Source organism: Bufo bufo, chromosome 5, assembly GCF_905171765.1.
Source record: "Bufo bufo chromosome 5, aBufBuf1.1, whole genome shotgun sequence".
NCBI lineage: Eukaryota > Metazoa > Chordata > Amphibia > Anura > Bufonidae > Bufo > Bufo bufo.
In genome coordinates this window covers 330384721-330410251 of record NC_053393.1, presented here as the reverse complement: position 1 = coordinate 330410251, position 25531 = coordinate 330384721, and positions in this window count along the sequence as shown.

Below are 25531 nucleotides of genomic sequence, written 5' to 3'. Positions count from 1 at the left end.
TATTGCTATTTATCTATGTAGCTGGTACTAGATGTATTTGATGTGCATAGTGTGTTCCACATACCCCTTATGCAATGTATGATACTTTTCTAAAGTCAACCCTTTTTGTTTGATTTTTCTATGACACTATGATTTTTTCCATGACCTTTTTTATAAAAATATTATTATATGTATTGAATTCTACTGCTATATTTGCGACTATCCAGCTCATGTCCATTATTGTATTATAGATAAAACCGCAGATGAAGGTCCTGCGCGACCGAAACGTACGGTTTCTGCCAAATATGTGTACAATTTGAAAAAGATTGGGCCTATGGATGACAGCATTATATGCTAATGAATAAATGCCCCATTTTTGCAACTCAAAATATTGTGTGCCTCAAATTTACTTATATATTTATTGGCTATCTATAGCCCTTGATTGGCACCTAATCGGAACAAATAGAGTGCGGTTCTCAATTTCTTTAAAAAATAGCAGAGAATCAGGCTTCACGTCACCCACCACTGGAACAGGCCACTGTCACACATTTAGGCCCCGGCACCCAGACAGAGGAGAGGTTCATTCAACTTCGGGTTGCCCCGCAATATAATGGTAAAATAAAAAATAAAAATAGGATTGAATGAGGAAGTGCCCTGGAGTACAATAATATATGGTTAAGGGGAGGTAGTTAATGTCTAATCTGCACAAGGGATGGACAGGTCCTGTGGGATCCATGCCTGGTTAATTTTTATGAACGTCAGCTTGTCCACATTGGCTGTAGACAGGCAGCTGCGTTTGTCTGTAATTACGCCCCCTGCCGTGCTGAATACACGTTCAGACAAAACGCTGGCCGCCGGGCAGGCCAGCACCTCCAAGGCATAAAAGGCTAGCTCTGGCCACGTGGACAATTTGGAGACCCAGAAGTTGAATGGGGCCGAAACATCAGTCAGTACGTGGAGGGGTGTGCACACGTACTGTTCCACCATGTTAGTGAAATGTTGCCTCCTGCTAACACGTTCCGTATCAGGTGGTGGTGCAGTTAGCTGTGGCGTGGTGACAAAACTTTTCCACATCTCTGCCAGGCTAACCCTGCCCTCAGAGCAGCTGGCCGTGACACAGCTGCATTGGCGACCTCTTGCTCCTCCTCTGCCTTCGCCTTGGGCTTCCACTTGTTCCCCTGTGACATTTGGGAATGCTCTCAGTAGCGCGTCTACCAACATGCGCTTGTACTCGCGCATCTTACTATCACACTCCAGTGCATGAAGTAAGGTGGGCACATTGTCTTTGTACCGTGGATCCAGCAGGGTGGCAACCCAGTAGTCCGCACACGTTAAAATGTGGGCAACTCTGCTGTCGTTGCGCAGGCACTGCAGCATGTAGTCGCTCATGTGTGCCAGGCTGCCCAGAGGTAAGGACAAGCTGTCCTCTGTGGGAGGCGTATCGTCATCGTCCTGTATTTCCCCCCAGCCACGCACCAGTGATGGGCCCGAGCTGCGTTGGGTGCCAGCCCGCTGTGAACCTGCTTCATCCTCATCCTCCTCCACCTCCTCCTCGTCCTCCTCGTCCTCCAGTAGTGGGCCCTGTCTGTCCACATTTGTACCTGGCCTCTGCTGTTGCAAAAAACCTCCCTCTGAGTCACTTCGAAGAGACTGGCCTGAAAGTGCTAAAAATGACCCCTCTTCCTCCTCCTCCTCCTGGGCCACCTCCTCTTCCATCATCGCCCTAAGTGTTTTCTCAAGGAGACATAGAAGTGGTATTGTAACGCTGATAACGGCGTCATCGCCACTGGCCATGTTGGTGGAGTACTCGAAACAGCGCAACAGGGCACACAGGTCTCGCATGGAGGCCCAGTAATTGGTGGTGAAGTGGGGCTGATCCGCAGTGCGACTGACCCGTGCGTGCTGCAGCTGAAACTCCACTATGGCCTGCTGCTGCTTGCACAGTCTGTCCAGCATGTGCAAGGTGGAGTTCGACCTGGTGGGCACGTCGCATATGAGGCGGTGAGCGGGAAGGCCGAAGTTACGCTGTAGCGCAGACAGGCGAGCAGAGGCAGGGTGTGAACGCCGGAAGCGCGAACAGACGGCCCGCACTTTATGCAGCAGCTCTGACATGTCGGGGTAGTTGTGAATGAACTTCTGCACCACCAAATTCAGCACATGCGCCAAGGCAAGGGATGTGCGTCAAACCGGCGAGTCCCAGAGCTGCAACGAGATTTTGCCCATTATCGCACACCACCAGGCCGGGCTTGAGGCTCACCGGCAGCAACCACTCGTTGGTCTGTTGTTCTATACCCCGCCACAACTCCTGTGCGGTGTGGGGCCTGTCCCCCAAACATATGAGTTTCAGAACGGCCTGCTGACGTTTACCCCGGGCTGTGCTGAAGTTGGTGGTGAAGGTGTGTGGCTGACTGGATGAGCAGGTGGAAGAAGAGGAGGAGGAAGCTGAGTAGGAGGAGGAGACAGGAGACAGGAGGCAAAGAATGTTGCCCTGCGATCCTTGGCGGCGGAAGGACGTGCGCCAAACAGCTCTCCGCCTGGGGCCCAGCCGCCACTACATTTACCCAGTGTGCAGTTAGCGAGATATAGCGTCCCTGGCTGTGCTTACTGGTCCACGTATCTGTGGTTAGGTGGACTTTGCCACAGATGGCGTTGCGCAGTGCACACTTGATTTTATCGGATACTTGGTTGTGCAGGGAAGGCACGGCTCTCCTGGAGAAGTAGTGCCGGCTGGGAACAACATACTGTGGGACAGCAAGCGACATGAGCTGTTTGAAGCTATCTGTGTCCACCAGCCTAAATGACAGCATTTCATAGGCCAGTAGTTTAGAAATGCTGGCATTCAGGGCCAGGGATCGAGGGTGGCTAGGTGGGAATTTACGCTTTCTCTCAAATGTTTGTGAGATGGAGAGCTGATCACTGCCGTGTGACATGGTTGAGATGCTTGGTGACGCAGGTGGTGGTGTTGGTGGTACATCCCATGTTTGCTGGGCGGCAGGTGCCAACATTCCTCCAGAGGCGGAGGAAGAGGCCGAGGCGGCGGCAGCAGCAGAAGAGGCGAGGCGGCAGCAGCAGAAGAGGTAGCAGGGGGAGCCTGAGTGACTTCCTTGTTTTTAAGGTGTTTACTCCACTGCAGTTCATGCTTTGCATGCAGATGCCTGGTCATGCAGGTTGTGCTAAGGTTCAGAACGTTAATGCCTCGCTTCAGGCTCTGATGGCACAGCGTGCAAACCACTCGGGTCTTGTCGTCAGCACATTGTTTGAAGAAGTGCCATGCCAGGGAACTCTTTGAAGCTGCCTTTGGAGTGCTCGGTCCCAGATGGCGGCGGTCAGTAGCAGGCGGAGTCTCTTGGCGGCAGGTGTTCTGCTTTTGCCCACTGCTCCCTCTTTTGCTACGCTGTTGGCTCGGTCTCACCACTGCCTCTTCCTCCGAACTGTGAAAGTTAGTGGCACGACCTTCATTCCATGTGGGGTCCAGGACCTCATCGTCCCCTGCATCGTCTTCCACCCAGTCTCAACCCCTGACCTCCTGTTCAGTCTCCACACTGCAGAAAGACACAGCAGTTGGCACCTGTGTTTCGTCATCATCAGAGACGTGCTGAGGTGGTATTCCCATGTCCTCATCATCAGGAAACATAAGTGGTTGTGCGTTAGTGCATTCTATCTCTTCCACCCCTGGGGAAGGGCTAGGTGGATGCCCTTGGGAAACCCTGCCAGCAGAGTCTTCAAACAGCATAAGAGGCTGCTGCATAACTTGAGGCTCAGACAGTTTCCTTGATATGCATGGGGGTGATGTGACAGACTGATGGGCTTGGTTTTCATGCGCCATCTGTGCGCTTTCTGCAGAAGATTGGGTGGGAGATAATGTGAACGTGCTCGATCGACTGTCGGCCACCCAATTGACTAATGCCTGTACCTGCTCAGGCCTTACCATCCTTAGAACGGCATTGGGCCCCACCAAATATCGCTGTAAATTCTGCTGGCTACTGGGACCTGAGGTAGCTGGTTACTAGGACGTGTAGCTGTGGCAGAACGGCCACGTCCTCTCCCAGCACCAGAGGGTCCACTAACACCACCACGACCATGTCCGCGTCCCTTACTAGATGTTTTCCTCATTGTTATCGTTCACCACAATAAGAAAAATATTATTCGGGCCAATGTATTGAATTAAAATTCAGGCCTTTTTTTACAGACACCTAACACTAAGTCTATCTGGCTATCTATTTAGGTACCGTATTACACTAATACACGCACACCAATAATGACAGATTTAGCTGAATATAAATTTGAGGCCTATTATTTAGGCTCTGGGTGACAGGTATATGTTTAATCACAGAATTAGACTTGGATCTGCACTGTAGCGTGTGTGTTAAGTTTTTGAGAATTACCCTATCAGCACCTTGAATCTAATATACCCTTTTAGGGATAGATTTAAAGTAGGCCTGATACAGCAGAAACCACTAATTTTGAGAATTGCAAATTTGGAAATTGTTTTTCAACCCAGAACAAAAACTGTGCTTTGACGGACAGTAAAACTAACTTGACCAGCTAAAACAGTACAGATTTAGATGAATATTAATGTGAGGCCTATTTTTTAGGCGCTGGGTGACAGGTATACGTTTAATCACAGAATTAGACTTGGATCTGCACTGTAGCGTGTGTGTGAAGTTCTTGAGAATTACCCTATCAGCACCTTTAATCTAATATACCCTTTTAGGGATAGATTTAAAGTAGGCCTGATACAGCAGAAACCACTAATTTTGAGAATTGCAAATTTGGGAATTGTTTTTCAACCCAGAACAAAAACTGTGCTTTGACGGTCACTAAAAAAACCTTGACCAGCTAAAACAGTACAGATTTGGATGAATATAAATGTGAGGCCTATTTTTTAGGCGCTGGGTGACAGGTATACGTTTAATCACAGAATTAGACTTGGATCTGCACTGTAGCGTGTGTGTTAAGTTTTTGAGAATTACCCTATCAGCACCTTGAATCTAATATACCCTTTTAGGGATAGATTTAAAGTAGGCCTGATACAGCAATAACCACTAATTTTGAGAATTGCAAATTTGGGAATTGTTTTTCAACCCAGAACAAAAACTGTGCTTTGACGGTCACTAAAAATAACTTGACCAGCTAAAGCAGTAATGACAGATTTGGATTAATATAAATGTGAGGCCTATTTTTTAGGCGCTGGGTGACAGGCTCAACTTGCCCCTGATGTAGTATATGGCCAAAAAATAACCACACTATTGATGGTTAAATGCACTTTGTGACAGGCTCAACTTGCCCCTGATGTAGTATATGGCCAAAAAATAACCACACTGTTGATGGTTAAATGCACTTGATGAAAGCTTGACCCTGATGTAGGATATAGCAAAAAATAACCACACTATTGATGGTTAAATGCACTTGGGTGACAAGGTCAGCTTGCCCCTGATGTAGTATATGGCCAAAAAATAACCACACTATTGATGGTTAAATGCACTTGATGAAAGCTTGACCCTGATGTAGGATAAAGCAAAAAATAACCACACTATTGATGGTTAAATGCACTTGGGTGACAAGGTCAGCTTGCCCCTGATGTAGTATATGGCCAAAAAATAACCACACTATTGATGGTTAAATGCACTTGATGAAAGCTTGACCCTGATGTAGGATATAGCAAAAAATAACCACACTATTGATGGTTAAATGTACTTGGTGGCAGCTTGTGCTGGCGCACCACAAGCCACAAAATGGCCGCCGATCACCCCAGAAAAAAGTGACTGAAAAACGCTCTGGGCAGCCTAAAAACAGTGAGCAATTGAATAGCAGCAGTTCAATGATCCACAGCTGGAGATCGATCACTGAATTAAGTTTTTTGGAGGAGTTTATCACTGCCTAATCTCGCCCTAACGTCGCAGCTGCAACCTCTCCCTACGCTTGTATCAGCAGAGTGACGTGCAGCGCTACGTGACTCCAGCTTAAATAGAGGCTGGGTCACATGCTGCACTGGCCAATCACAGCCATGCCAATAGTAGGCAAGGCTGTGATGGCCTCTTGTGGCAAGTAGTATGACGCTTGTTGATTGGCTGCTTTGCAGCCTTTCAAAAAGCGCCAAGAAAGCGCCGAACACCGAACCCGGACTTTTACGAAAATGTTCGGGTCCGTGTCACGGACACCCCAAAATTCGGTACGAACCCGAACTATACAGTTTGGGTTCGCTCATCCCGAGTTATAACGGTAACTTTACAGCTAATATTCCGCTACAACATGTGCTGCAGTCTAAAAAAAACAAGCATATAATCTGATCTTATAACGGTAACATTAAATCTAATATTTACCTTTCAAACAATAATAAAACATTTTTTGGGTGGTTAACCTGATGTAGAAATGATGGTGGCTACAGCAAAATTACGGCAGAAAAAAGGCAGCGCATGGCGAGAGGTTCACCGGATTTAAACAAACGACATGCATAGCTTTTAGTTAGACTGTCTCTCGCCGGGTGCTGCCTTGCTGCTGCCGAAACTCTGCCTCCACCACCAATATTGTCAATGGGGAAGAAGCGTCAATCTGGGGGCTTAGGTGACCTAGCGGCAGTATGGATACGACATGCTGTTCACTTTCCTGGAATAGTCAGAACGTTCTCCCCGCCCACTAATGTTAAAGTTGCGTAATCTTAGGTTTTACAAATATTAGGGATTGTATTGAAAGTGTATGTGTGCAGAGTTTGAGCTACTGGATAATGGCCATCTGAGGAGAGGTGTACCTGTTTAGTGAAGTGACGGGACGGTATGGGGTGTAAAACTGGTTCGCCTCCCCGTGGTGCACCCTGGATAACGCTAAATGAACCAGCAAATACTGAATGTCCAACATTACTTCTGACCACCAGGACAATTATTAGAATCTATGGACTAGGCATCATCAAAGTGTGGTCCTCCTGCAAACTGTGGCCCTCCACCTGTTGCAAACATAACACTCGCTTCATTCCATTATAGCCTAAAGCTATCATCCGAAGCCCATAATAGTGCATCATGGGAGTTGTAGTTTGACACCAGCTGTGGGGCCGCTGCTTCAGAATGCCTGCTATACAGTCGTGGCCAAAAGTTTTGAGAATTACATAAATATTGGAAATTGGAAAAGTTGCTTAAGTTTTTATAATAGCAATTTACATATACTCCAGAATGTTATGAAGAGTGATCAGATGAATTGCATAGTCCTTCTTTGCCATGAAAATTAACTTAATTCCCCAAAAATGTTTCCACTGCATTTCATTGCTGTCATTAAAGGACCTGCTGAGATCATTTCAGTAATCGTCTTGTTAATAGTGTTGAGCGCGAATATTCGAATTTCGAATTTTTTTCTCGAATATCGCAATTTCGAGATTTCGCGAATATTTAGAATATAGTTCCAAATATTCGCGAAATCGAATATTCGTATTTTTATTCGAAAAAAAAATTCGTACGATTATTTTAATCTTATGATTTTTTTTTTTTCCTATGACTATGGCTAGGCTAATATGTGTATTTTACGAAATTTCTTAATATTGCTCTAACTTCATCTTTTAGAATATTCGTAATATTCTAAAAGACGGAGTTAGAGCAATATTCCGAATATTCTAAAAGACGAAGTTAGAGCAATATTAAGAAATTTCGTAAAATACACATATTAGCCTAGCCATAGAAAAAAAAAAAAATCATAAGATTAAAATAATGGTACGATTATTTTAATCTTATGATTTTTTTTTTTTCCTATGACTATGGCTAGGCTAATATGTGTATTTTACGAAATTTCTTAATATTGCTCTAACTTCGTCTTTTAGAATATTCGTAATATTCTAAAAGACGGAGTTAGAGCAATATTCCGAATATTCTAAAAGACGAAGTTAGAGCAATATTAAGAAATTTCGTAAAATACACATATTAGCCTAGCCATAGAAAAAAAAAAAAAAATCATAAGATTAAAATAATCGTACGATTATTTTAATCTTATGATTTTTTTTCCTATGACTATGGCTAGGCTAATATGTGTATTTTACGAAATTTCTTAATATTGCTCTAACTTCGTCTTTTAGAATATTCGTAATATTCTAAAAGACGGAGTTAGAGCAATATTCCGAATATTCTAAAAGACGAAGTTAGAGCAATATTAAGAAATTTCGTAAAATACACATATTAGCCTAGCCATGGTCATAGGAAAAAAAAAAATCATAAGATTAGCGAAATATCGCGAAATCGAATATGGCACCTCCCGCTCATCACTACTTGTTAACTCATGTGAGAATGTTGACGAGCACAAGGCTGGAGATCATTATGTCAGGCTGATTGGGTTAAAATGGCAGACTTGACATGTTAAAAGGAGGGTGATGCTTGAAATCATTGTTCTTCCATTGTTATCGATGGTGACCTGCAAAGAAACGCGTGCAGCCATCATTGCGTTGCATAAAAATGGCTTCACAGGCAAGGATATTGTGGCTACTAAGATTGCACCTCAATCAACAATTTATAGGATCATCAAGAACTTCAAGGAAAGAGGTTCAATTTTTGTTAAGAAGGCTTCAGGGCGTCCAAGAAAGTCCAGCAAGCGCCAGGATCGTCTCCTAAAGAGGATTCAGCTGCGGGATCGGAGTGCCACCAGTGCAGAGCTTGCTCAGGAATGGCAGCTGGCAGGTGTGAGCACATCTGCACGCACAGTGAGGCAAAGACTTTTGGAAGATGGCCTGGTATCAAGAAGGCTAGCAAAGAAGCCACTTCTCTCCAAAAAAAACATCAGGGACAGATTGATCTTCTGCAGAAAGTATGGTGAATGGACTGCTAAGGACTGGGGCAAAGTCATATTCTCTGATGAAGCCTCTTTCCAATTGTTTGGGGCATCTGGAAAAAGGCTTGTCCGGAGAAGAAATGGTGAGCGCTACCATCAATCCTGTGTCATGCCAACAGTAAAGCATCCTGAGACCATTCATGTGTGGGGTTGCTTCTCATCCAAGGGAGTGGGCTCACTCACAATTTTGCCCAAAAACACAGCCATGAATAAAGAATGGTACCAAAACACCCTCCAACAGCAACTTCTTCCAACAATCCAACAACAGTTTGGTGAAGAACAATGCATTTTCCAGCACGATGGAGCACCGTGCCATAAGGCAAAAGTGATAACTAAGTGGCTCGGGGACCAAAACGTTGACATTTTGGGTCCATGGCCTGGAAACTCCCCAGATCTTAATCCCATTGAGAACTTGTGGTCAATCATCAAGAGGCGGGTGGACAAACAAAACCCCACAAATTCTGACAAACTCCAAGAAGTGATTATGAAAGAATGGGTTGCTATCAGTCAGGAATTGGCCCAAAAGTTGATTGAGAGCATGCCCAGTCGAACTGCAGAGGTCCTGAAAAAGAAGGGCCAACACTGCAAATACTGACTCTTTGCATAAATGTCATGTAATTGTCGATAAAAGCCTTTGAAACGTATGAAGTGCGTGTAATTATATTTCACTACATCACAGAAACAACTGAAACAAAGATCTAAAAGCAGTTTAGCAGCAAACTTTGTGAAAACTAATATTTGTGTCATTCTCAAAACTTTTGGTCACGACTGTTTGTATAGAGCCCAGCTCATGACAATACTGGGTGAAGCATATGAGGAGAGACTTATTAGCAAGGCAGAGTATGAATATTTACTACCTAAATTCCCTGTCCTTGCTACATTCTATAGTCTGCCCAAGCTACATAAACAAGGCGTGTATCAATAAAGAGAATCGGTACAACGTGTTTACCTAATAAAGTTAAATTTTATTGTGACATAAAACAAACATACATGTAGAGACCATACAGCGTGCCTCCAGAGGCAGTTCACAATGCATCCACTTGTGGCAGATCTAAGTTATTTAAATAGTTTCATTCACATGGTGGGTGCAGTGAGTGCAGGGCCTGGATCAGCATATATTATTTGAAGCTGTATCCAGCCTTGTGGTCACTCCTCTCCCCAGTGTGAAACAAGTATAGGTATAAATATAGGTAGGCATAGGTTGCATGTATATGCTTAGATTGCATCCATCCAAATCATAAGTTAATCATCAAACAATCAAGCCGTATGTATAGGACCGATCTGAGTCCTTCACCTACCCGATATCCAGTGGCGTGCGTGTGAGCTGTCTCTGTGCGGCGTACTCCTCGTCGTACGTTTCGCTAATGCTTCTTCAGGAGGATTTCTTTCTAATGGCTACGGAGGTTCTTTAATGTGGCTGGTGGCCTATGGCTGCTCATTCCTGCGTCATGTGATTCGGCTAGTGGCGATTCCTATTGCGGCGCATCCCATAATCGCCGGATAAGGATATTCTTAAGACTTCCGCCCTTCCGTCAGCGCGATCAGAGTGAGGGCAGATGACGTCTGACGTCACTCCGATCACGTGCGTCGGAACGGCGGAAGTCCTCCCACCCCCGATCCGGGATGCGCACAGGAGTCATAAGGTTATCTATCTAAATACTTATACTATGTGTAGGAGTATCTATCTAGTTGGTCTCAATATCGATCATTTCTTATTTCTATATATCCATTGGTGTACTCTATGGAAATCCGCCCACCACGTCACTCGATATAGTTGCGTCAAGAACTCAGATCGTGTCCCTATCAGCTGTAAGTTTTTCCTCCCCTTCTGCTACTCCTGCACAGAATCCTTTTTATATCAATTTATATTACCATGTTGTTACATCCAGAAATTAATCATAACAATAATGTTATTTTCATACATCAGAATAGGAGAGTACATATGGCACTCTAATATACATAGCAAAAAAATGGTAAAATGAATCACAGCATAATTTACCCTATTAGAATGAATATAGAGAAAGAACATATATGCGCATGCGTAAGTGTTGGGGATGTTGATACCCTCCCATGCTGGATTGGAAGCACGTAGATGCATATACGCGCTGGACATGTTCACATTATATGTCAATTCCATGCATGCGTTTACACTGCACGCATATGCATCCACGCGCATTACAACAGTGGGTCTATATTTGTCATCAAACTCATCTAGTGAGACTTTTCAATATGCATGTTAGCATATTCACCCCTTCCATCCAAACCATCCATGAATGTGAGAAATTACATAAACAAGGCCTCCAATTGAAGGGCAGACCCATTGTCTCGGGCATTGGCATTGAATATATCCTTCAAATTATTCGCAGGTGGTATCTAGAGATACCCCACCTAATCTCTAGATACCACCTGCGAATAATTTGAAGGATATACTTTTGACACTTCATAGTACTAATAAACTACATGTAGATGACATATACCATAGGAAACAACCTTCAATATATTCACAAGGAAGATATACCCTATCCCATATTTGACAGTGAAAAGTGGCTATGACTAGACAACCATGAGCTATTATGAGAAGTAATATAGCCATGACTTTGCGAATTCATAGAAAGATATCCCTGCGGCATATATTGCCCTTTATATTGTGGTGGAACTGATGTGTCAAATCAACATATTCTACTAGCTGGATATATACTCACATTTATATATATATTTTTTTAACATTATTTGCTTAACATTTTTAGTATTTTTATTTATATGCAATTTTTAATATAGCTGATTGCATATTTTGATAATTGGATAAAAAATATATAGCAATTGGGTGGCTCCACAAATTAGGTAAGATGTATGGGTGGTCTATCAATGGATCCCCCCTATCAATGAATAAAATGGATATTGAAATTGAAGATAGGCACAACCAAAATATTTGGTTCACTTGCAATAACAGTTATTTACTCAACATCAAAACTAGAATACTAATACATTTATATTAAAAACTATATTCATAAAACAATAAAACAAGGAGATAAGTTGAATCACCAGATGATGATATGCAGTGACTCTAGCAAGGATCCCATATATGTGTGGAAAAAGATAATGGAAAGGGATAGACTCCAAACCCTCTGTGATGAAGCAGAGTTGAATCTGTTTATAATGTCTCTCCAGAAAACAGTACGGTGAATTGATTATGTGCTGTGCATGCTCATATTCACATCACTCCATGTCCTCCCCAAAAGTATGTTCTAGTGGGGATATTAGGTATAATTGTTAATAGTCCACTTCACAGTAACCCCTGCTTTTTACAGTTGTAATATCGGCATTACAGAGTACTCACAGTTGGTGTCTCCAGACCGCGGGTGATGTTGCACGCTGTGTGGCGTCCCACCTGTACTCAGCGTGAATGCGGCTCCTTCTGTGGTGAGTATTAACCCTGTTGTACTTGCCGGTTTTGAGTCCTGGGGTCTGTGAGTCAGTAGACAGGTGCTCTTGGTAATTAGTCAGGCTAGTGAGCAAGATTTCCAAGATGCAAGTTCTTTGGGATATTCCAGTTGCGCAACTTTGTACTTGTTTCCTCAGAATATAATGCTGGGGCACTTCATCAAACTTATTTTCTCTTTCAAATCAAACGCGTTTCGGGAGTGTATATAATTTCCCACTCCTTCTTCAGTGGTGACTGATTGCATATTTGTTATATATCTTGTATAACTGCTCACACCGAATGACAGTGCAACTAGCCCGATTCAAAATAATCCATAGAAAGCTTTCCATATAAGCCAGAGATGCATATGAACAGAAAACGCACCCATGCAGAAAAAACGCAAGGGAAACACAACAGAAACGCAACCTAAGGAGAATCCGATCTAACAGCACCAGATCCATCCCAGATTTACTATGGAGCTCCCTTGGAAGATAGAGAGATAAAAGCCTGATGAAGGCTGTTCTCGGAACTACCTGTTCCCTGTGACCACATGTGTTTCAGAGCGGCTCGCGGCGCAGGCACAGGTAAGGACTTACCTCTGCATCACCAGACTTGGGAATAAAGATGGCAGTTCGCATGTGTTCGTCGGCGAACACTGCGAACTGGCTATCACTGTCACTAATGCTGGCTTTATTTTAAAGAGCTTGAAAGGGGTGGGATGCACTACTACCAAAGAATGCCATGCTCAACTTCTCAGGGCAATCTAAGCACTTTTTATTTATTCATATAACTTATTCTTCTCCAAATCAAATCTGTTGAACAATTCATTAGATTTGGCCCTAAAACAAAGGTTACTTGCCATTTGTTTTCCACAAAAAAAATAAAAAATTGAAGTAGCAGCTTGGAGATATTATTCTAAAACATTACTTAAAAGGCATCAGTTAGCACCATCAACCCTATTTAACCAGTGATAATGCTTAATATGGCTAACCCAGCTCATTAAAACCATAGCTTTCTTTACCCGATACTTTGCAGTATTTAGGAGAAATCAATGTTTTAACCACCTCCGGACCGCCTAACGCAGGATCGCGTTCCGGAGGTGGCAGCGCTGCGCAGAGTCACGCATATACGCGTCATCTCGCGAGACGTGAGATTTCGCTCAAAGCCGGCCCGCGCATGCGCATCGCGGGCCGGCAAAAGTTAAAGAAGAAGTTCGTCACCAGCCTGCCAGCAACGATCATTGGCTGGCAGGCTGGCGATTTTTAAAAAATCCAATCACAAGCCATATAACAGATCATATTAGTAAATATGATCTGTTATATGGCTTCTCTGCTTCTCTGCTGGTCCTTTTCGTCGGTTGGATCCAGCAGAGAAGCAGACTGAACTGTGAGTAGCACCAAACACTTCACTGTAGCCCCTGATCACCCCCCTGCACCCCAATTAACCCTTTGATCACCCCTTTGATCGCCCCTGTCAATCACTAGTGAAAGACAAAAAGTGATCAGTGTAAACTGTCACTTTTTTTTTTCACTGGTATTGACTGTTAGGTTTTAGGGATAGTTTAGGCCCCTTGGTTAGGTAGTTAGCGTCAGTTAGCGCCCACCCCACCGCACCGCAGTCACTTTTATTCGCTGATTAGCGTATCGCTAATCAGCATTTGTACTTTTATAGTATCTGTAAGTGATCAAAACTGATCACAGTCAGATCTATAATTGTATTAGTGTCACCTTAGCTCGCCCTCCACTCAAAACGCAGTGTTTGCCCGATCAGGCCTGATCGGTCGCCCACACGTGCGTTCACCCACGCCCGCCCCACCGCAGTGACAAAAAAATATTTTTTTTTGATCACTGCACATTCACTTTACACGCACTGCGGCGATAAAAAAATCAGTTTTGATATTTTTTATCAACCGCAGCGGCCTCCGGTACTTCGCTAGCCTCCCCTTTGTAAGACAGGCTTGCTTTTTTTCTTGGGTAGTCTCAGGGAATACCCCTAAATTTAGTAGTCCAAAATGTCAAACAGGGGGTATTCTTCTGAAGAGGCCTACAGGATTCTGACCCAGTCGGATGAGGAATGGGAACCCTCATCTGACGAATCTAGCGGGTCAGAATATGAACCTGTAGAAAGCAGTGGCTCTCTGACCCAAAGTTCGGAGGAGGTTGAGGTCCCTGGCAGCACCAGGCGTACCCGGCCCCATGTCGCTAGACCACAGGTTGCGCAGGATCCGCTTCAAGAGCAGCAGAGTGGGGCTGTCGCTGCCGGATCACGTGGTGAGGCATACACCAGCAGCGCAGCCCTTCCTGGACCTAGTACCAGCACTGCCGTACAACATGGTGAAGTAGCGAGCACCAGAAGGGCAGTTGAAGCTGGTACGGTGGCACGTGCAGTAGTTACCCCGTCGTAGCCACCGCACAGACAGGCCCGTAGAGCCCCTAGAATCCCTGAGGTGCTGGCAAACCCTGATTGGCAGTCACCAACTTCAGCCGCACCAGTAGTTCCCCCTTTCACCGCCCAGTCTGGAGTTCGGGTTGAGACGGCTCAAATCGGTTCGGCCCTGGGATTTTTTGAGCTGTTCTTGACTGCGGAGCTCTTGGACTTAGTCGTGGCAGAGACAAACCGGTATGCCACACAATTTATAACCGCAAACCCGGGAAGCTATTATGCCCAGCCTTTCCGGTGGAAACCAGTCCAAGTTTCCGAACTTAAAATTTTTCTGGGCCTTCTCCTCAACATGGGCCTGACAAAAAAGCATGAATTGCGGTCATATTGGTCCACGCACCCGATTCATCACATGCCCATGTTCTCTGCTGCTATGTCCAGGACACGATTTGAGACCATCCTGCATTTTCTGCATTTTAGCGACAACACCACCTCCCGTCCCAGAGGCCACCCTGCTTTTGACCGGCTCCACAAAATTCGGCCCCTCATAGACCATTTCAACCAGAAATTTGCAGATTTGTATACCCCTGAGCAAAACATCTGCGTAGACGAGTCCCTAATACATTTTACCGGGCGCCTTGGCTTCAAACAATACATCCCAAGCAAGCGTGCCCGGTATGGGGTCAAATTGTATAAGCTCTGTGAAAGGGCCACAGGCTATACCCACAAATTTCGGATCTATGAGGGAAAAGATCAGACCCTGGAGCCGGTCAGTTGCCCTGACTACCTGGGGAGCAGTGGGAAGACAGTCTGGGACTTGATGTCACCCTTATTCGGCAAGGGGTACCATCTTTATGTGGACAATTTCTACACAAGTGTGGACCTCTTTAGGCATTTGTTTCTAGAACGGATTTGCGCCTGTGGCACCGCGCGAACTAGTCGCGTGGGCTTCCCCCAACGGCTTGTAACCACCCGTCTTGCAAGGGGGGAGAGGGCTGCCTTGTGTAACGAAGAACTGCTTGCGGTGAAATGGAGAGACAAGCGTGACGTTTACATGCTCTCCTCCATTCACGCAGACACGACAATCCAAATTGAGCGAGCAACCCGTGTCATTGAAAAGCCCCTCTGTGTCCACGACTATAATGCGCTCATGGGAGGGGTGGACTTCAATGACCAGATGTTGTCTCCGTATTTAGTTTCCCGCAGAACCAGACGCTGGTATAAGAAGGTGTCTGTATATTTAATTCAATTGGCGCTGTATAATAGTTTTGTTCTCTACAGTAAGGCTGGGAGAACACGATTTTTCCTCAAATTCCAGGAAGAGATCATCGAGAACCTCCTTTACCCAGGAGGTTCCGTGGCCCCATCCACCAGTGTAGTTAGCCGTCTACACGAGCGACATTTCCCCAGTGTCGTTCCTGGTACCTCAACCCAACCGTCACCCCGAAAAAGATGTCATGTCTGTAGCAGGAGTGGAATAAGGCGTGACACCCGCTATTTCTGTCCTGACTGTGCTGACCACCCTGCCCTATGCTATGGAGAGTGTTTCCGGAAGTAACACACACAGGTACACTTAGCATAGGGATTGCATCTCACAGGACAGGCACACAGGGCTATTAGGGCCCTTTTACTCACAGCTGCTGCAAACCTCTCCTTTCACCTGGGATAAAGTGCATAACGTACTTTGCCACATCTTTGGGCGGTTTGCGCTTTGCACATTGTCCCATGGGGAAGGAGAGGTTTGTTCTATAAAGGTAAAAAAAACTAAACAAAAAAAAAATTACCGGTAAGTAAAAAAGTTAAAAAAGTTAAAAAAAGTTAATATGTTCTGTTCTAAAGTTAATAAAGTTATTGCTTTGCGGCCTGGTTTTTTCTTTTTTTTTTTTTTTTTTTTTACCTTCCAGGTGGACCAACCGATCGACTAGCTGCAGCACTGATGCGCATTCGGACAGAAGCATTGCGCTGCTGTCAGATTACACGCAAGTCGGTGTATGCGGCGCTGCAAGACGAGATTTCTCCTCTGCAGTAAAAGATACGTTTGCCGAGGCATATGAGCTGAGGAGGTGGCGGTGTTCATATACTTTTGCAAACACTTTGTATGTATAAAAAAAAAAATCCCGGCAATGATTTATTCATCCACATCGATTGATGTGAATGGAGAAATCGGGTTTGCCAGGGCATACGAGCTAAGTGGGTATGGATGTTGGGCGGAGCTCCTATGTCCTGGCAGACGCCTTTCCCCTCCTTTTTCTTTTTTTGGCAGAGATTTTTTCATCCACATTGATCGATGCGAATGAAGAAATCTGTGCCGTTCATTTTTTTCTTTCAGCCCAGAGGCTGAACGGAAAAAAAAAATCTCATTACCTGTATGCTCAATATAAGGAGAATAGCAGAAACTCCTAATGCTGGGCATACATGTAATGATTGCGGAGACCCTCAAATGCCAGGGCAGTACAAACACCCCACAAATAACACCATTTTGGAAAGAAGACACCCCAAGGTATTCGCTGATGGGCATAGTGAGTTCATGGAAGTTTTTATTTTTTGTCACAAGTTAGTGGAATATGAGACTTTGTATGAAAAAAAAAAAAAAAAAAATCATCATTTTCCACTAACTTGTGACAAAAAATAAAAACTTCTAGGAACTTGCCATGCCCCTCACGGAATACCTTGGGGTGTCTTCTTTCCAAAATGGGGTCACATGTGGGGTATTTATACTGCCCTGGCATTTTAGGGGCCCCAAAGCGTGAGAAGAAGTCTGGTATCCAAATGTCTAAAAATGCCCTCCTAAAAGGAATTTGGGCACCTTTGCCCACCTAGGCTGCAAAAAAGTGTCACACATGTGGTATCTCCGTATTCAAGTTGGGTAATGTGTTTTGGGGGTGTCATTTTACATATACCCATGCTGGGTGAGATAAATATCTTGGTCAAATGCCAACTTTGTATAAAAAAATGGGAAAAGTTGTCTTTTGCCAAGATATTTCTCTCACCCAGCATGGGTATATGTAAAATGACACCACAAAACACATTCCCCAACTTCTCCTGAATACGGCGATACCACATGTGTGACACTTTTTTGCAGCCTAGGTGGGCAAATGGGCCCACATTCCAAAGAGCACCTTTCGGATTTCACAGGTCATTTACCTACTTACCACACATTAGGGCCCCTGGAAAATGCCAGGGCAGTATAACTACCCCACAAGTGACCCCATTTTGGAAAGAAGACACCCCAAGGTATTCCGTGAGGGGCATGGCAAGTTCCTAGAATTTTTTATTTTTTGTCACAAGTTAGTGGAAAATGATGATTTATTTTTTTTTATTTTTTTTCATACAAAGTCTCATATTCCACTAACTTGTGACAAAAAATAAAAACTTCCATGAACTCACTATTCCCATCAGCGAATACCTTGGGGTCTCTTCTTTCCAAAATGGGGTCACTTGTGGGGTAGTTATACTGCCCTGGCATTCTAGGGGCCCAAATGTGTGGTAAGGAGTTTGAAATCAAATTCTGTAAAAAATGGCCTGTGAAATCCGAAAGGTGCTCTTTGGAATATGGGCCCCTTTGCCCACCTAGGCTGCAAAAAAGTGTCACACATCTGGTATCTCTGTATTCAGGAGAAGTTGAGGAATGTGTTTTGGGGTGTCTTTTTACATATACCCATGCTGGGTGAGATAAATAACTTGGTCAAATGCCAACTTTGTATAAAAAAATGGGAAAAGTTGTCTTTTGCCAAGATATTTCTCTCACCCAGCATGGGTATATGTAAAATGACACCCCAAAACACATTCCCCAACTTCTCCTGAGTACGGAGATACCAGATGTGTGACACTTTTTTGCAGCCTAGGTGGGCAAAGGGGCCCATATTACAAAGAGCACCTTTCCGATTTCACTGGTCAGTTTTTACAGAATTTGATTTCAAACTCCTTACCACACATTTGGGCCCCTAGAATGCCAGGGCAGTATAACTACCCCACAAGTGACCCCATTTTGGAAAGAAGACACCCCAAGGTATTCCGTGAGGGGCATGGCAAGTTCCTAGAATTTTTTATTTTTTGTCACAAGTTAGTGGAAAATGATGATTTTTTTTTTTTTTTCATACAAAGTCTCATATTCCACTAACTTGTGACAAAAAATAAAAACTTCCATGAACTCACTATGCCCATCAGCGAATACCTTGGGGTCTCTTCTTTCCAAAATGGGGTCACTTGTGGGGTAGTTATACTGCCCTGGCATTCTAGGGGCCCAAATGTGTGGTAAGGAGTTTGAAATCAAATTCTGTAAAAAATGGCCTGTGAAATCCGAAAGGTGCTCTTTGGAATATGGGCCCCTTTGCCCACCTAGGCTGCAAAAAAGTGTCACACATCTGGTATTTATGTATTCAGGAGAAGTTGAGGAATGTGTTTTGGGGTGTCTTTTTACATATACCCATGCTGGGTGAGATAAATATCTTGGTCAAAAGCCAACTTTGTATAAAAAAATGGGAAAAGTTGTCTTTTGCCAAGATATTTCTCTCACCCAGCATGGGTATATGTAAAATGACACCCCAAAACACATTCCCCAACTTCTCCTGAGTACGGAGATACCAGATGTGTGACACTTTTTTGCAGCCTAGGTGGGCAAAGGGGCCCATATTACAAAGAGCACCTTTCGGATTTCACTGGTCAGTTTTTACAGAATTTGATTTCAAACTCCTTACCACACATTTGGGCCCCTAGAATGCCAGGGCAGTATAGCTACCCCACAAGTTACCCCATTTTAGAAAGAAGAGACCCCAAGGTATTTCGTGATGGGCATAGTGAGTTCATAGAACTTTTTATTTTTTGTCACAAGTTAGTGGAAAATGAGACTTTGTAAGAAAAAAAAAAAAAAATTATCATTTTCCGCTAACTTGTGACAAAAAATAAAAGTTCTATGAACTCACTATGCCCATCAGCGAATACCTTAGGGTGTTTACTTTCCGAAATGGGGTCATTTGTGGGGTGTTTGTACTGTCTGGCCATTGTAGAACCTCAGGAAACATGACAGGTGCTCAGAAAGTCAGAGCTGCTTCAAAAAGCGGAAATTCACATTTTTGTACCATAGTTTGTCAACGCTATAACTTTTACCCAAACCATTTTTTTTTTACCCAAACATTTTTTTTTTATCAAAGACATGTAGAACAATAAATTTAGAGCAAAATTTATATATGGATCTCGTTTTTTTTGCAAAATTTTACAACTGAAAGTGAAAAATGTAATTTTTTTGCAAAAAAATCGTTAAATTTCGATTAATAACAAAAAAAGTAAAAATGTCAGCAGCAATGAAATACCACCAAATGAAAGCTCTATTAGTGAGAAGAAAAGGAGGTAAAATTCATTTGGGTGGTAAGTTGCATGACCGAGCAATAAATGGTGAAAGTAGTGTAGGTCAGAAGTGTAAAAAGTGGCCTGGTCTTTCAGGGTGTTTAAGCACTGGGGGCTGAGGTGGTTAAACAACATGCAAATTAGTGTTTAAGTGCACCGAGAATGAGCCCTAGTCACTTGGTACACCTTGAATCCTCTTTTCTGCTTTACACGATACTCCCCCCAAAGTTGATTGACAGGGGCAGGTGTCCAGAATTTTACCTGATGTAAATGCTGAGGAAGATCTAAGGTGTGGTCAGGGCCTTCCCTCAGTAGCACCATATTAGAGGATTGGAACCGTATTGGTTATTGGGAGGTGTGGCTTGCAGCCGAGCAGGGAGGAAGTGTCTCGCTAAGCTCCTGCGACCCAAAGTCTATTCTAGGACATCCTAGCCCTAGCGCTGGTTACAGTACCACCTAGCCTGCTCCTTTGGATGACCATCACCACCAGAAGCATTCTGACCAAATCTCAAAAATTCTACATGCCCGGCAACCGAAGATCCATCTTAGGCCTAGACTGAAAGTTAGATCCTCGTGCTCAGTTTCCAGCGGAGCCCGTCCAGCAGACTGCATAGGGACTTTGCATTGAACTGCATCACGGTACACCCTGGAGTTGAGGTAATCATTATTGACATTATCTACTGGACAGACCTCACTTGTCCCACCGACCTCGGCACCTGAATCCATTCAGCAGCACATTGGACTCTGTCAGCGTAGCCCTCTGCCCACACCCTAATACCGGCAGCTCTTTAAAAACCTACCCCTGATGTACAGAGTACCGTCCGGCAGGTGAGCCTAGCTCAAGGGCCTTCCACCGATCAATAACCCAGCATGCTTATCTTAGGCCGGGTCGCCACACAGACTGTGTGTACATGTAAGACGTGATGCAGCAGTGGCAGGAGCAAAGGAACGCTTCCCTGCATACTCCCTAAGCGCACCACCACAAAGGAGACTTGAGTGAAGCTGCCAGGGGGGTGCGAAGAATTGAATTGCCTTATCTCCCCCTTTGATTGTAACCCCTCAAGATGTCAGAAGTGCAGCGTGGTCCCGGTCAGACCTGTCCATTTTAGACCGTGTAGACTGTCTAAGGGCCAGATCATCACTCCCCTTTGTCCCACTTAACATCGGGCTTTAAACAGTTTATAACCTGACCCAGCAACCGCAGCCCTTGCCATAACATAAGGACTTTAATTCCAATCTTTCTGCCAAATATAGGATTACCTATAATTTTCTGGATTTTCAGGTGAAGATCTAACTTATCAACGTCTCTTAAAGGGCCATTGACTAAATTTTTATAAGATCTAACTTATCAACGTCTCTTAAAGGGCCATTGACCCAATTTTTATGAACAACGGTGACGCTGGGATTCACCCTTCTCACAGTCGCACTAGATCTCTGTGCAAAGTTCCTTATACCCCCCTTCCTTACTGGCTAATACCCCTCATCAAGAAGAGGTATGCCTTATGCCTCCTACTGCACCCAAGTCCTCTCAGCCAGTAACGAACCCAATATGTCCTAATCTTTAATCGCATAATATATGCTCAAGATACAGGTGGTATAACGTTCCACCATGGTTCCAGATCCGGAGCACTTATGGTAAAAGTGGGCAGATACCGAGGCACCTGCCAAGAATTCCAAACTACCGCAAAACACCCTCACCTGTCTCAATCAGATTTGGACAAATTCATCATGAGGAAATCTCAAGCTACCTCAAGATCACATGCAACCACCCCTAAAGGTGCAGCATCCAAATCTTCGTTGCATCCGCAGGAGAAGAACAGTGACAATGAAGAAACCACAGACTCCGTGGTTGAACTCCCAATATCCAGATCCTTCATATCCCGAGCCCTCTCAGATGCACTAAACCCAGTACTGGAGGAATTATCTGAGATCAAAAGAGAGATGAGACAGATTGGCAGCAGTGTGGAGGCTCTGGAAGCCACCCAGAAGGCCATTACTAACTATACCAAGCAAGCATCTGATACTTTCTTAGTGTATAAACAGCACATCAATAATCTTTATGATTACATTGAGGACCAAGATAACAGAGGCAGAAGGAACAATATCTGTTTTAGGGGAATTTCTGAGACTGTCGCCAACGAAGCAGTACCAAAAGCAGTAGAAGAGATATGCCAGTCTCTGTTAGGAGATAACTCTTCGGACTCTATAACAATTGAAAGGGCCCACAGGGCCTTGCACCCCAAACCGAAACCTGGCGAACCCCCAAGGGACGTAATATGTAAACTACTGAATTTTGCGCAGAAGGAGCTAATTATGAAAAAAGCGAGAGAGCATGAGCGCATTGAATATGAGAGCTCGCCAATTCTACTAATTACCTAAGACACAAGAGAATTGCCTTTTGGTGGCTCTTCCCCTTTGGCATGCTAATATCTTTGAGGGAAAAAAGATACATCATAAGATCACCGAAAGACCTCCCCGACGTTCTACAGCCCTGGAAATAGAAGACACCGATATCCTAGACTGGTCCGCTACCAACGACGTCTACATACCTACAGAGATCCCACCTTTATCCTCCTGGGAAACCGTTTCCTCCAGTAAAACACAAAGGATCAAGAAGAGGCAGGGAAAGATGACACCAAGACGTCTTATCGCAGATGAAGATTGAAGGTTTACAGGACTTAATGTTTCAGTTTTTCCTTCCTATCTGATGGCGCCATTGGGAGACTTTGGTCCCCCCATTATTTTGAGAATGTGGGACTTGGAGTCTCCCCCTAGCTCTAGGGTTGTGGCGTGGGGCCTCCCCCCCTCTCGACATCACTTACGATACCCTGCCACTTTCAGCAGGTGCATGGAGACGGGGTGGATGGGAGGTCATGCGTCATGTTCAGACTAGTCAGTTTACTTGCTCTTGCATGTTTCTTAGTTTGCCTATACAGATGACACTATGTCTCGGCGTTTAGCTTTCGTGTAGTTAATACTTACAAACACCTGTGTTGTGCATACCATGTACGAACAATTTTTTAATTATCTTAAGTATCACTTTTACCTACCCAGGTTCTATCGTTGGACCTACATAGGGTCTTATGCTTACGTCCCTTTATACACTCAGGTTATAACCTCTGTGGATTTGTTGTCATTTACAAAGTTCTTTGCTAATTTCTGTTCTTTTTCCTACTCATTCTGACCTGCTCCTTCCCTCCCTCGTCCTTCCCCTACACTCAAGGTATCACAACATGAAGCCAGACGGACCGACATGGACTTTACGCCACACTGGACCACCCTGATAGTGAGTAAGAACCCAACACACGTTCTTACTTACATCCTCATGGCTGAACTCAAACTTATAGCTACTTATAATGTTAGAGGCTTCAAATCCCCCGCAAAGAGAAGTCAAATTATCTGTCAACTCCATAAAGAAAAAAACAATATAATTTTTTTTACAAGAAACCCATTTCAAACATTACAAAATTCGAGATCTATCTAGGACCAGGTACAATCTTTGGTTCCACGGACACACTGACTTTTCACATTTGGACACTATGGCGGATAGTGAAGGGAGATTCATAATGGTGAAGGGTAGAATTGACACCCAATTATACTTTCTGGTCAATGTGTATGCCCCAAATGTGGCACATAAAAAATGGTTTGACAAATTCTGTCTGGAGCTGGAATCTTTCAGAGAAGGGATAGTCATAGTAGCGGGCGACATCAACTTAACCCTTAATCCCCAAATTGACTTTTCCACCGGAAAGTCGACGGTCCCTAATAAAACATTGAACTCCATAAAAAGATCCATATACTAAAACTCCTTAGTAGATGTTTGGAGAGCGCTTAATCCAAAAGATAAAGATTACACTCATTTTTCCGCACCACACAATTTATACCTAGTGTTGATCACGAATATTCGAATTGCGAATTTTTATCGTGAATATTGGCACTTCGAGAATTCGCAAATATTTAGAATATAGTGATATATATTCGTAATTTCAAATATTCTAGATTTTTTTTTAAATCAGTACACATGATCCCTCCCTGCTTCTAGCTTGTGTGCCAATGAGAAGGCTGCAATATCTTTGACTTTAGGAGTAGTGTTGATTGCAAATTTTCGTAATGCAAATTTTCGTAATGAGAATCAATGAGATTGTGAAAACTCAGATCTGATGGTATATTCTAATCCCCAGGCATTCCCATGGTGAAGGGGACTCTTGTCGGGGAGGAGTATGCTAAAGTGGAACAACTGTACAGATTTATTTTTTTTAAATACGAATATCGCTCAGGCCTTCCACAATTTCTATTCAGATCTTTATAACATTAACGCGTTGGAGTCCGATGCTGCCAAATTAAAGAAGGCCGACGCACATCAGACTTCCTACAGAAGCTGAACTTACCAACCATTAGTGCGGATCAGGCAATACACCTGTGCTTACCAATATCCGCTAGGGAAATTACAGATACCCTGAAATCAATAGCCAAAGGGACGTCTCCAGGCCCAGATGGTCTCCCGGCTCTATATTACACAACCTTCAAGGATACGCTTTCCCCATATATGGTACAGACCTTCAATGCCGCGCTAGCGGGCTTCCCGTTTGCCCCCCAAACCTTGAACTCACATATTACACTGATCCCCAAACCCCAAAAAGATCCGACTCTATGCTCAAGTTACAGACCCATCTCCTTATTAAAATTGGACCTCAAAATTTACGCCAGAATCCTATCAGCCAGGATGAAGCCCCTACTTCACAATTTGATTCACCCAGACCAATCTGGCTTCGTCCCCGGCAGGGAGGGCAAATATGGTACGTACAAAATCATTAACGCCATTGCTCTAACTAAGTGCCATAAGACCGCCATGGTGCTGCTCGGGACAGACGCAGAGAAAGCCTTTGATAGAGTGGCCTGGCCCTTTATCACAAGTGCTCTCCTAAAATTTTGGTTTCCAGACTCATTTGTAAAAGCAATTTTTACAATGTACGCTTCTCCCAGCGCCTTTATAAGGATCAACAATACTCTGTCTCGAGCGGTACACTTCAGCAATGGCACGAGGCAGGGCTGCCTATAATCTCCAATCCTGTTCATTCTGTCAGTGGAACCTTTACTTCAATCTATCAGGCAGACTCCGGAGATTAGAGGTTTACGATGCGGGGACACAGAGATTAAATAGGCAGCCTATACAGACGACCTTTTGCTCATTGTCTCGAACCCTAAACAGGCGTTCCCCAAAATAATTGAAACATTTGACATGTTTGGCAACATATCCAACTTTAAAATTATTATTTCCAAGTCTCAGGCGATGGGTGTGCACTTCTCCCCCAAAGCTCTTAGGATACTAAAGGCTGGCTCTTCCTTCCAGTGGACAGAGAAGTCCTTAAAATTCCTTGGAGTCAACATTCCCCCAGATCTTAACAAATTGTACAACCTAAATTACACACCTTTTTTAAACTCTCTCACAGAATTACTAGGCTCCTGGATACCCACCTTCATCTCCTGGTTAGGATGCAAAAACATGTTCAATACCCTAATACTCCCTAAACTCACTTACCTCCTACAGGTACCCCCAATTATACTCCCAAAGTGTTTCCAAGAGGCTTTTCGGAAAATCTTCTCCAAATA